Here is a 14,228-nt window from a genome sequence, read left to right as displayed (position 1 = left end):
AATGTCCCCAAGTTAACCTGCTATTTTAGGATTCCTTTTTTTTTCCCACTGTGACATAAATGAACTAAGAATGATAAGGAGTCCAGAAAAACTAATCTAAACATCAAATTCTGATTAAAGCTAACCAGATTGGAGAATTAGCCTTCTCGTGGCAAATGCATAATCAGCTTAATGGATGTCATACTTGCTGTGGCTTGATCCTTGGATGTTTCGCATGGTCTATGTGAAAAGACCTGGAGCATTCTCAAGTCACTATGGAAGGCTAACTTTTATGGAACTATAGTCCCATCATCTGTGCATTACGCTCTCTGACCACAGTGAGGAAAGCAGGCTGCTCCATCACACATCCTCCATGACTACTATCTAGCACCCACCAGAGGCCAAAAGGCAGTGAGCCTGTCTGGTCATGAAAGAGCAATGTAAAGCCATAAGCCCAAAATGATCCTTTTCTTCATGCAGTAACTACCAAATCTTTTATTATAGTGACAGAAATTTAATACAATGCCTAAAATAAATCATTATTTCCTTAAATGAGCTGACTTTTTTTAAACAAGGAGAGTTATTTTGAACATGCCATCTAAAATATTAAAGAAACCATCCAGAAGTCTGTGGAGTTCACTCCTCACTATGCTATTCTGCTATCCCATCTCTCATCAGGTTCCTGCCACAGAGAAGTAACACAGATTACAGGAGATGTTCAGTGATTACACAATGCCCCGAGGCAGCTGAAGAACACCAGGATACTAGATGAGAACTATCTTTCTGATAAGAAAGATCTGGGCAAAAATGCCAGGGAAGTCCCATGTGGCATCCAAGTTGAGTTAGTGTGTGGAGACGGACCTGGGAACAAGCAAGAAGGATAGAGGATTGGTTATGGGGTCCTGTGTCCTTCTCCACGGAATGACAGGAGGATTTCTTGACCTATACTCTTGTCTTCCCTGCTGAACCTTTCTGTATATTCATATTCGTTATCCTTCATAATCTCTCTCGCCTTCTACCCTCCCTCTCTCCTTTCCTCCTCCCTCTCTCCTCCTCCCTTCTCTCTTTCTCTCTGTGTATGTATTATATGTACATTTGTGAGGGTATATGAATGTATGTGTACAGATGTCCATACACATATGTACATGTGTATGTGGAGGCCAGAAATTGACAATGGTGTCTTTCTCAATCCCCCCTTTATTAGACAAGATTAATGACTGAACCTATAACTTATTAACTCATCATTTTGGCTAGGCCAACTGGCCCACAATCTCCAGGGACCGAAGGGGTGCAGATGTGTGCTGCCACACTTGACTCTTTTATGTGGCTACCAGGGATCCAAACTCAGGACCTCATGTTATACATTGAGCACTTGAGTGTCACAGCCATTTCCCCAGTCCTTCTCCTGACATTTTTTCTGCAAATCAGGAATCAGACTAAAAAGACCTGGAAGTAGTTCAGAGCGGCTAAGGATTGTTGCTATGTCCAAACCAGGTTGCAACTATGAGCCTCTACAGCTCATTCATAACTTTACATTGTTTTCTATTTAAGCCTTCAATGAAGTTCTATTATACTGAGGATATATATGAAGGCTTATTATTCAAAAAATATTGACCACAGAACTCATTATGAAGTCAGAAACAACATCAATGCTCAAAAGTAGGGAATTAATAAAAACAAATGCCATGCATCCTAACACAATGAAACAATATTATGCTTTTGTAACATTGGATAGCATCTCACAATGTAATGTTTCATGAAAATACAAGATTTGTTTACAAGCAACTATATATACTTCAACACAACTGTATCATTTTCCTTTTTCCTTTCTCGATAAACATATTAATTGCAAAAAAATGGTAGATATTTGGACACTTGCATATTGTACTAATCAATCCAGGGTAATTAGCCTTTTCTTTCAGCACAACTATATTTAGTCCTATGAAAAGCAGAAGTACAATGACATGCTAATAATTCCTCTCTCTGGGTAGTTCTATGGGAGGGGGCTGCTTGCAGAGGTCACAGGACAACCTTGGGTGCCATTCCTTAGGCATCTCCCACCTTGGTTTTTTGAAACAGTCTCTCACTGACCTAGAACTGACCCGGTAGCTGGGCTAGCTGGCCAACATCTCCAGGAATCTGCTTGTCTTTGCCTCCCAGGTTTGGAATTACAAACATCCATCTTCCCTAGGGGTTTTAATTCTGGGTTGTGGGAACTGAGACCAGGCCCTCACACATATGTATATCTGTTGCTCTGTGAAAGATATTTTTGTTTCCCTTTTAAGAAGAGAAACCTAAAAAGGTTGGGGGACTTGGGTAGGGCGCCCAGGGCCTCACAGATGCTAAGCACACACTCTGCCACCGAATTCTGCCACCAGGTCTGCATAGATGCAATGTTCTCAAAAGGCACAAGAGACACTAAATAGATGGTTTCTCAAACCAGAAGTATAAGAAACGAAACATGTGAGAGAGTTTACAGAGATAGACCTAAAGAATAGGCCATGGTAATACGAACATAGAAAAGCTATAAACATCAATGACAACACTAGGGAATAAATACAGAAACCTTTTTCCTAGTATTTTGATGACAATAATATGAACTCTTTCCCATATCTAACGTTACTCACTGGCCTTCAGATCTCTTGCTGGAATTAAAAGCAGCTTCCTAATGTGTCTGCTGGACTTACATTTCAGCAATATCAAGGAAAATAATGAAGGGGGCGGGGAGTGATTCTAACTTAAACTGGAACTCTCAAGAGTAAACAGTACCTATTGATTTTTCTGGTTCCAACAATTAGTTTCTTCAAAACTTATGGAATCAAGGCAAAGTTTCATGACTAAGGACAGTTATGACTTTCATAACAAACACAATAAACATGCCCTAGTTTACAATTTTACAAAGCAGCAATTCAGTTAAACATAATCAGTTCCACGCTTTGTAGTGCTGATTTCCATACTGTAGAAAATGCATGTGCAGCATTTGTCCAAACAATACCAAGACACACTGTGCTGAACACTTGAGTGCAAACAAACAAGGCTTTCCTGGTGTTGGCTAGCAGAGTTGGTAGCAAATGTTTGAAGTACAAACCAAAAGGGGAAAATATGTTTTCAGACATTCTATGAGGGGTTCAATGACAACAAAACAGCAGAGGCAGAAATATTTGTATGGTGTCTGTGCACAAGGCTGAAGATGGTCCCCAGTTTTGTGTGATCTTGAGATACATCTGCAACGCCCCAACAGGGTGATTTAGAAGTTCAATATGATCAAGTTACAATACAGGTAAGAAAGGAAATCTGACATGAATGAAATGAGCTCCTCATAGAGCCCTCAGTGGAGATGGCAGAAGGCACCCTCTGACAGTACCAGAGGAAAATCAAAGGATGGGGAGTGGGGGGCAAAGGGGGAGGATGATGGGCAAATGTACACATCCTCAGACAAGCTCAAGACTGAAAAACGGTAGCTAAGAACAACCCGCCCTTCTCCCTGGCTCTATGAATAGTTCTCACACAGTGCCATCTGGTACAGCTCAGAATCCAGACACTTTCTCTAATTAGTACCTGTCTTCGTCCAGTCATTAGCAGGAAAATCAAGGCTAGAAAATGCTAGTCATTATTGATTTGAACTCTGCTTTTAAAGGTTTACTCTCTCTGCCTTGCGCCTTCCCTACTTTATAAGTCTGAAGTTTTATTTTAAAGCCCTGAAACAGTAGTCACCCCTGGTGGCAACTACTTGGATGACATCGCAGGAAGAACAGCAGAGCTGTGAGGAAATACTTGTTTTAAGCGATAACCTCAGTTTCTTACATCCACAAACATGGGCCTGGTCCTCCCAGTTGTTAGTGAATGGCTGCAGAGCTGCAGTCCTGCAGTGGTGCAAAGTGAGGGTCCTACGGGAAGCAAGGAAAAGGCTCCATCCACACTTCAGCTGCCACAGAGGTTAGCAAGAACAATTCTTTTGCCAGGAAAATGGTCCAAGTCTGAAGGAAAGGTGCTTTGGATGGTAGTTCCACCCGGAGAAGGACAGGAGGATGAGGAAGTATGGAGAAATATTTATCATTTGAGAAAATACAAAGGAGCAAAAGAAATTCAACAGGCAATGGCTACCTGCTTAAGCCTCGTGCTAAGATACAACATGGCCAATTAAAACATCGGGAAAAACAACATGGAGTTTAAAAGACCAAGAACACAAACGCATGCGGACATCTTCACATGTCAATCCCAGCTCCGTCTCCCTCCCCTCCTACCCTTCCCCCTCACCAGCCTCCTCAACCCTCCCAGTCCCCACTCTGCCCCCCAGGGAGGGGGAGGCCCTCCATGGGGATCTCCAAAGTCTATCATATCATCCCAGGCAGGGTCTAGGCCCTCCCCCATGTGTCCAGGCGGAGACAGCATCCCTCCATGTTATCTCTTTAAAAGCTTGAATATATCATCACCAAGTTGCCACCAAGAGAAAAATGGTAGAGATGTCAGTAAATGGAAAGACAACAGCATTCCTTTTTAGGACGAGGACCAGTCCATAGCAGCATGTGCCAATGGCTTATTAACAGTTGGTATAAGTGGCCATAAGGAGTGGGAGAAGGGATTGAAATTAGAATAATACATATATATTTAGAATATTATATATAAATCTATCAGAAAACAAAACTCAATCATTAAAAACAAACAGCATGAGAACAATGGATTTCTGGGCCCTTCCTGTATATGTCCCTACAGTCTGACCTCATGCCATTCCCTTTACCTGTTCTTCAGTGTCCTCATTTCAATGTGGACTTCTAAAAGACAGGGTGCAGTGTAGAATTATATGGTGATTTCTGGAGAGCCTTTGCTGTCACTAAAGGGACCACTGCACACCAGCAGGTTGCTGTATTTTTTAGTATTGCCCAGAGATGTTGGCACACTTTCAAAAACATAAGGTGGAAAAAAAGACGGTGCTTAGGAAAATTCCACTAGATTTAGTAGCAGTAATAGTTGTGCTTCGCTTAATCATTGCATTTTCTTTTAGTTCCTAGATACTGTTAGCTATGTGATTTTTTATTTAACACCGTATAGCTCGAAGCGTTTGTCCTTATAACATCATTTTCTACACATACCCTATACCGCTACTGTACGCCATTTCCTTCTTGTAGTCTACTATCTCAAATATGTTCTAGGTATTGTGAGCTATATTACTTCACATCTGCAATGAAATAAGTAAAAATCAGAGTACGCATTTCACGTTGGAGAATGATACAAAGCCAGAAATAACAGCTAATGAAAATGGTGTCTACTGGTTTAGAAAATAAAATAGGTTGAAGAATAAAGTTCAGCAGGAATTAAAGCTAATACCATAAAATGATGCCTGAGCTTCCTATTCTTAAAAGAAGAAGTGTTCGTTGAAAACATAACAAAAGGGCTTAGTGAGCCACCAGCATAAAGACTGCAAAGACATCCCCATCCAAAAGTGCCCATTCTTTCTCTCCACTTGCTAGCCAACCTCAGAGCTTGGATGGCCACCTTCAGCCTAATGCTTCTCATAACAGAGCAAAAGCAACCCTTCCTCCTACATATGAGTTGCTTAAAATGTGGACTATGCATGAAAATGAGTGGAGTAGTTGGAGTCCTTTTTAGAGTTTTGCTTAAAATAATTCACTATGCTAACACTATAGCTTACTAAATAATCAGTAGGACATATTAACCCAAAAAGGTAGGAATATTAGCATGAAACATTCCAATAACTTTTTTTTAATTTGGAATCACTGTTTTTTAATGCAAAAATAGTTTATAAGCATTATTTTTTCGTCTTCATCATCTCTAGTAACAAATCCAAACTGCCTAGCTTGGTCTATTCTGGTATTCTGTTTATAATTTGTCTGACAAAAAAAAAATGACAGTCTGCACTAAACGTGTGGTTTTATAATGTATGCTTTCATAACATGTAAACCACAATCATGATGCCCAACTTTTATTTGTCATTTCTTTTCTAAAAGAAAACTTCATTAAGTCTTTAACAAATCCAAAGAAATAATTAAATGGAGTACATCTAACCAAAAGAATAAAATATTTCTAACACTTCCATTTAAAACACTAGTTGATAATAGTAAGAAGAAATTACACCATTATCACATACTCCAGGAAAATCAGGGAGACATGGTATAATTAATAAAATGAAAGTAAGAACAGTTCTCAGTGAGGAGAGTTACAGAAAATGGGAAGATTAAAACATGTGGAGTTTTTTACAGCCACAGACTCCTGGTGTCGACAAATAAAACTTTAAAGGTTAACATCAAACCTTTCCAAGCTTATTCTCTAAGATGTTCACTTCTAATCGGGCTGTTAATCATCCTTAGAGCTTTTTATAACCAAAAAACACACAAAAACTACACAGTGGAATTGGGTTAAATGTTAACACTTCCAGAACACAATGAATGTTGCTAAATCTACAGAGAGTGTGACTTGAATTCAGTCTGTGAATGAGTCAATAATCCCTGGATTTAACATCACTTAGCACTCTCCGCTCACCAGAGCTTTCATCATCCCTTCCACTTATAGGTTCTCCAGTCTAGTTCCTTTGGACCCTCAAGAAAGGTGCAGGTGTGTTCATTTCCATTCAATGGAAAAGTCAACAAACCTCAGGACAAAATGCCTTTTTCTTCCCTGTAGGTCATTTTCTAAAACTATGTCAACTGAGCCCCAGAGAAATGGAAACACATCCATCACACACTCCACTATGACTTGAGCATTAAGATCAAATGCCTATCCCTTAGCATAGACAGAAGAGCTGTACGATGAGCTTTCCCAATGCTCATCGTTTGGTGACAGATTTTCACACTGAGCAATCACAACACATAGACATCACTAAAGAATGAGAAATCTACGAGGTGTCTCCTTGACATGTGCAGCTCATCCCTGAAACTCGTTGGATATTTAAGTTAAATCATGATCTTTTCCTTAAAAAAGAGGATTTACGTTATAACATATAATTACAACATTCCTCCCTTTCCTTTCCTCCCTCCAATTTCCCCACTAAAGAAAAACAGATGTGGCTGGTTGATATGAGTAAATCCAGTGTGGTAGAACCCACACATAACCCCAGCACTTGAGAAGCCGAGATGAAAGGACTGACAGACAGTGGTGACCCTGAGCTACACTGTGTGTCCCAGGCTAGTCTGAAAACCCACCAACTAACAAACAACAAAAGCAAATGGTGTCAATGCACTGTAAGAGAAACCTTTGTCCACATGATCTTTATGCCATGCATTTTAATACTTCTATGATTAATAAAGTTAAGACAACAGACAGTGGTACAAAGATAATACAGATGTGGAATCAAATCTTAAATTCCTGCCTTGAGACCCTCTCAGACTGTGTTCTTACGATGTAAACCAATCTCTAAAACGCCAAAGTCAAAGTGTAAATGATGCCTAGTAATCTTTCCACCCCTCCCAGGCTGTACGTTTGCCTCATTTCCAGAATATTCTGTAAACAAGTTCATAATGGATACACATTATTGTTCAGTGTCTTTTTTATTATTCTGGGCCATTGACATGCTGGATCAATCTATTCCCTATTACTGGGCACATGCTGCTAAATGTGACACATGATTTTACTTCTGTGTCACACAGTTTATCTCCCTCCCACTCTCGGTACTTGGCACACCAATTTTCTCCTGGCTAACAAGGCTGTTGCACTCACTAGGGCAGATTATGTGCCACCAATCAATAGCCCTTTACATATCTCATTAACTAACATTACTGCCTGCTCACTTTAGCAGAATAATAAAGGCCTCCTAAATGAGATACAATACCTCTTCCAGCCAGTGTTAAACAGCACACCTGAAGATAAAAGGACCCCAGAGCAGTCAGAGGAAGCTGGTCACAGTAATAAGGAAGGGAATTTCAGAACAGCTGGGAGCATGTTATTACGTCTCAGCGTAGGCCCAGGTAATGGCCTCACATATAAAGCCAACAGAAAGAATCACTTAGGAAAACACAGTTTTCCTTTCTTACACCAAGGCATGATGATGATGTCAATCAAACAGAACGAGCAGAGCATTTCTAAACTTGGAAAGCGGCCTTCTATTGCAAAATGCCTGGCTCAGACTCAAGCCTCACTTAATGAGCCCCTATTCTGTGCCTCCCACAGGCCACGTGGTGGCAATACAGAGGTAAGTAATGATGCGGTCATAGGAGATACTCAAGACTTTCATGGCAAAGGTGAGTAGGCACATAATCATGCCATATTGTGGCAAGGAATGCTATGATAGGAGAGAGTTACACAGAGGGGACAGAAAGGCCGCCATGAAAAGAACAGAGAAGACGTAGGAGGCAGTGAAGGCACAGAGTTCAAAACAGTTGGAATATAATGTAGGAAGGTGTTACTTGGGAAAGATTTCAGGACACACAGGAAAAGATTATCAGAGGTGACAACTGCTCACTTCAACAATAACAAAATAAAAGTAATTTTCTTCATTCTTGAAAAATATTCACGTGTTCACCTTAGCTAACGCCACTAGAGCAGTTTCTTTTGATTACTGTGGCTTCTCTCCGAGAAGAAATTTTTTCAATTGTGGCAATTAACTTCCCTTACTCTTATCAATTTTTGGCTATACATCTGGACTCTTCTAAAGAGCTAGTAATGGGCCACTGGTATATTTGAATATAGTCTAATTTTAGTAGGCTAACATGTGCAGCATGTTCAAACTACAAGAGTGATGTATGCATATGGACTTCTAAGACACAACTACTCACAGCGAAGAGCTCCATGAGAAAAGGTTTTTTTTTGTTTTTACTTTCACATATTTTATGCTAAAATCATTTATGAAAGCCATGACTGTAAAACGCTTTCTTCATTCAGAGATATTCATGAACGATAACAACACACCCTGGAGATTAGCCTCATTTTTTAAAAAAAGGAGTTAATTTAAAATACTAAACAATCTTGCATAAGCCCTAATTATGGCTTCAGTATCTGTAGAGTTGGCCTATATTTGAAGTGGAAAGAAAATAACATTTTTGACAAGGTCTCTGGAAAGAGTGAGGAAAGCCAGTATTATTTTTAGTGGGAGTGACTTTAAAATCCCACACTAAATTCTTAACACAAACATGGGATGAATTGATAAGTAGGCCAGAAGTTGTTAGTTAACTAAAAGAGGAAATGGAATTTTTATCCCTTTTGCAGCAAGATGGTTTTGTAAGAGCCTGTTTGGCTTATGTCACAGTCACTCTGTACTTATTAAATAACCATTTCAGAGGATATGATAGGTAAACATTACAAAACCATGTCGTGTTAAAAATGATACCCTCTGGCCCATCTGTTCTTTGCGTGAACAGAATCTACATTCTCACTTACAACCGGATGACTGTGTGAGAAATTATGGCCATGAGATTTCAAGGGCTGACTCAAAATAGGGAATCAACAGAGCATCTGACTGGCTTCTTAATTAGGGAACAGGCTCTGTAGGGACAGCTGCTGGCCATGGCCATCTTTCTCCACATTTACTGCAGAAACTGGGAGACAGCTGCCGGTACACAGTGTCCTTCCTATTCCAGTGTACTACCTCCCGGTAGACAGCAAAGATTCTCCAGGATGCCAAGTTCAAACTCCAAGTGTCTTGGACATGTGTGCCAACCACACTCTGGAACCTGATCATTCATGCTCCCTCTGAAACAATTCCAGATCTAAGCGGGATACTCAAGAACATTTGGCAACAGCTAGAGAGCTTTCTTAGTGATGTAAGGTGATGCGGTGGCCACTGGGAGTAGGAAAAGACATGAATGGGCTTACCCAGGCTGATCCTGAGTACGGCAGTGCTGCACTGCCAGGGGGCAATAGCAGTACAACTGTTGCAAGGGCATGAGGACAACCAACTGCTTTCCCAATGAGGCAAGCTCTACAGGAGGGAATTCACAGTGCTGAATAAACCTGGCCAAGAGATAACATGTTGTTGTTTTGCCAAGTGGTCATATTATTAAACTTCCTTCTAAGTTTTTATGCTTATATCATACATTATGCAGCTCTCGGCATTAGTCAGAGAAGCTTGCTCCAGTAGGCAGCGGTCAATGCAGAGAATCTTTACTTGGCAATGCACTGAGGACAAGTAATGGGGAGTGCTTGGTGACAGAGGGGACATTTATGTGTCCCTTTGCCCACAAAGGTTCAGGGAACATCACAGAAAAATAAAAAAATAAAAGAGCAGAAAGGAAGAACCAGAGGCTGGGAAGGAGTGCTGTAAAATACTGTCTGCCAGACTTGACCTGGCTGGGGCTGCCCGCATAAGAGCTAGCCAGACGGTAGCACTCGATGCACGAATTCACAAGAGACATAAAACACGAGCAAGCAAGCATGCGACTAATAATCACCTTCACTTGTCACCAAAGATACAAAGTTAAAACTACGAGACAGTATTTTTACCTAACAAATTATCAAAAACATGTTTAAAATATTATATTCATGTTGTCAAGATGAGCTCAAATTACACTTTTGCATGTCACTGAGGGTATTACTTTTATAGCTAAGGATGTAGCAGCATATATTTGCCAGAAGTTTTAAAAATACACACACACACTCACACACACACACACACACACACACACACGCACGCACACACGCACACCCGCCCGCACACACGCACCTGGGCATGCATCGTGGTGGAAGAGAAGGGTGATCAAAGAAGGGGAAGGGGCATGATCAAAGAAAGGTATCTAGTAAAGCATCAGAAAAAAATAGTGACGATTAGAACAATAAGAAAACAAAACAATAAATTTGTTAATGCAAATTTCACTATGACAGTGTATCTTTCTTTGGAGAAATTTTGAGACACTGCAAACATTTTTATTATTTTATATGCTGATATGTATATATAATATGTTATACATACATAAGTCTTAATTTTATAAAAAAGAAAACAAAGATGTGTCTAAATAGGAATTAACAAAATTCAGCCAAGACACTGCAAACCTCACTTTCCCATAAGATTCCTTGGTTTCAGGCATTAAGATTTTCCACACTAATTCCCTACCCCATATATCACAGACCCACCTACAACCCAATCTTTTTTTATTTTAAATTTTTACTTATTTTACATACCAACCACAGTTTCCCCTTCCTCTTCTCCTGTTCTCTCTCCCACCTGCCTTTTTCCCTACCCCCATCCACTCCTCAGAAAGGGTAAGGCCTCCCATGGGGCATCAACAAAGCCTGACATATCAAGCTGAGGCAGAACTAACCCCACCCCCCACCTCCCCCACTCCCCAGATCCCCATAATGACTGAGAAATGCAACCCATCATAGGGAATAGATTTCAAAAGCCAGTTCATGCACCAGGGACAGATCCTGATTCCACTGCTAGGGACTCTACAAAAATACCAAGCTACACAGCTGTCACCACATGCAGAGGGCCTAATTTGGTCCCATGCAGTCTCACCAGTTGTCCATCTAGAGTCTCTGTGGTTTCCTCATCAAGATCTTGACCCCCTCTTGCTCACATAACCCCTCCTCCCTCTCTTCGCCTCCCAGAGCTCAGCCCAGTGCTTCACTGCTTCGACCCAATTTTATGGAGTCATTTCCTTGAGTTTCCCTCTTCTCAAATGACTTTAGTTTGTGTCAAATTGACATAAAACTAACCAGCACATCATCCAATTACTAACTTCAAGTTTTCAGGTCAGTCCTGTCTTCTATTGTAATGATCTGTGGTCCAGGACAGTGACAGAAGTGCCTTAAACAGAATGTTTACACTTCTTTCAGCCCTTATAGGTCACATGAGGACAGGCCTGATTACAAACAGAATAATGGACATATATTAAAACAGTTACTTTTCCTTCTCTTCACAGAAGCAAAAGGAGGGAGTCAATAGTTCAAACTATAAAATGTATGGTCTCTTCTAAGAATAGGTCACCCTGGAGTTTGTAGCTCTTGACTTGACATGATCCTCCTAAGGGTAGTTTCCATGGAAGCTTCTGTTCAGGACTCTGTACTGTTTGTCTCCTCATTTGAGAGCAGTGGTTTTTACAATGAATTGTTGACTGTTCATTTTTCAACTGTTTCTTTTAGTGATTATAGGGGATGTTCACTTCCAAGTTCTTCGGGTGCTGGACCCTCAAGTAGAACTGCTTATTTTAAAAGAGCAATTACAAGCCAAGGTTGCTACACAGATTGCTGAAATCTCTATCTTGAATGTAAACTATTGTTTAAATGGTACATACTTCATTTCTATGGGAGGAAAAATCTAGCTTCCCAAGCCAGAAGGCTTTCATCTCACAGCATTTAGGAGGTTATATTATTTTATATGACTCAAAAGGTTACCATAACTGGGTGACTTTTAATTTTGTGTTTATTAAAGGATCGACCTTGTCCTGGAGGTGCATTTAGTTAACTGAAAAATTCAGTTAGGAAAAGCTCTATGACTCTGCTAATAAGGAAGAAAATGATTCAAATGTGTTAAAACCATAAAGTGTAATGAGGTAAAATCTGCACCAGAAAACATAATCGTCATCATCTTCTTGTTTTTAAAAACAAAAGCATTGGGAGAAAGCAAAACAAAACAAAGAAAAGGAAAAAAATTGAAATACAAAAGTGTGTGTGAATGTGAATATTTTTTATTATTTTAAAATCTTTCTTTATCCCCATTTCTTCCTTCTATAAAATAAGAGTTAATAAAATGTATCTCAGTGGGTTATTTAAAAAATTTTTAAGTACTTTGCCCTAAAGTGAGGTATAAATAGCCTTGTTGACACTCTGTTTGCTGTTATTTTCATTGCTATTAGGCTATAACTCCTTAACTTCCTATTACCACTGTTGAATTCTTCAGTTACAGTGTCTACCACACTGTGCAAAACAAGACACACTGTAGCTGAATACAGTATACTTAGAGCATTACTGACCTTCCTGCACTGCTGAGATGAATTTCATAATGAAAAAATTCCATGCAATTATTCTATCTCCTTTAAAAACCATCCATCTTTGCATAAAATGTTACCTTGTACATTAAAAGTATGAACCAACAAAGAAGAAAAAGTAGACACCCATGAATACAAACATTTAGATGTTAAAAGCACTATAATTAAAAAAAAAAAAGCCTGGTGGTAGTGGTGCACGCCTTTAATCCCAGCACTCTGGAGGCAGAGACAGGTGAATCTCTGTGAGTTCAAGACCAGCCTGATCTACAAGAGCTAGTTCCAGGACAGGTTCGAAAGCTTCAGAGAGAAACCCTGTCTTGAAACAAAACAAAACAAAAAGCCATCAGTAGGTTGTTAACTAATGGGATCCACTAGGCCCCTCACCACAAAATTGTGCAGGCTAATTACCATTGCTTTTCATCACTCTCCAGAGCTTGATGACAAGGTCTAGAGACTCCACAGACTTGAGTCATAGGACTTGAAGAAAACAAGCTGACATGAACTTGTCAGCTTTGTCCTTATTAGCTAGCAATTATAGTGCTCAATGGTACAATGTACACACCAACCAGTAAAAAAAGGAATAGATGTTCTCATCCAGCTACAAACCCTGCAAGCTACAAGAACACTGAGAAGATAAGCCCACTGGTGTCATAATAAATGTCACAGGGGTAATCACCTAGTTTCTGATTTTATCTGAGGCCTGCACAATTTTGTGGCCAAAAACCCATGGCTAGCTAGGCCATGAAACCTAGGGAAAAACCTAATCTATTATTTGCCAAATGAACATAGCAATAAACCATTCCCTAAGTTCTTATTTTTATTCCCATAAGTACATCTTCCAAACCCCATCAGAAGAGCTTCCTTTTGCAATGGATGGTAATATATAAAAATAGAATAAGAAACAGTTGTGTGATCTACTCTGAATGAAACATCTATGGTCTAGTCTTCTTCCCAAGGCTCAGTGATCATTAAGGAAGAGGTGTGGGAAGGCTGTGGGGCAGAAGTAATAGATGTCCACAGTAAAACAATGTTTGCTAGACCTCACAAGGCTGTTGCATGCATGAACTCACAGTAGCTATGACTGTATGTATGAGACCTATACAAGATCAAGCCAGCCAAAATTCCAACATGGATGGGGAAGGGCTCAAAAAGTCCTACTCCTAGCTAGGGGATCTATTGGCCTTTGATGGCTGATGGGGGACAAGGAGTCAGTTTTCTTCAGTGATGTGGGCCAAGAAACTTCCCATTCTCTAGGAGGTGTACGTACACCCATGCACATACAGACAGCACTAAGTGGGCTTGGTGAATTTAAAAAAAAACAGTTTACATGATGTTGGGAGGAAAAAGTGGTAGAGCAGAGAAAGAAGGAATTGAAGT

At 40.0% G+C, this 14,228-nt stretch overlaps 1 protein-coding gene across 1 annotated transcript in view; it reads right to left on the bottom strand.

The window, feature by feature from the left end:
* Positions 1–14,228, bottom strand: part of Oxct1 (3-oxoacid CoA-transferase 1) — a 127,598-nt gene that overhangs the window by 68,158 nt on the left and 45,212 nt on the right. The gene's annotated exons all lie outside the window — the stretch shown is intronic.

This window comes from Mesocricetus auratus, unplaced genomic scaffold (genome assembly GCF_017639785.1).
Source record: "Mesocricetus auratus isolate SY011 unplaced genomic scaffold, BCM_Maur_2.0 Super-Scaffold_100015, whole genome shotgun sequence".
Taxonomy (NCBI): Eukaryota; Metazoa; Chordata; class Mammalia; order Rodentia; family Cricetidae; genus Mesocricetus; species Mesocricetus auratus.
The sequence above is the reverse complement of the archived record's forward strand: the minus strand, read 5'-3'. Positions and strand labels throughout refer to the sequence as shown.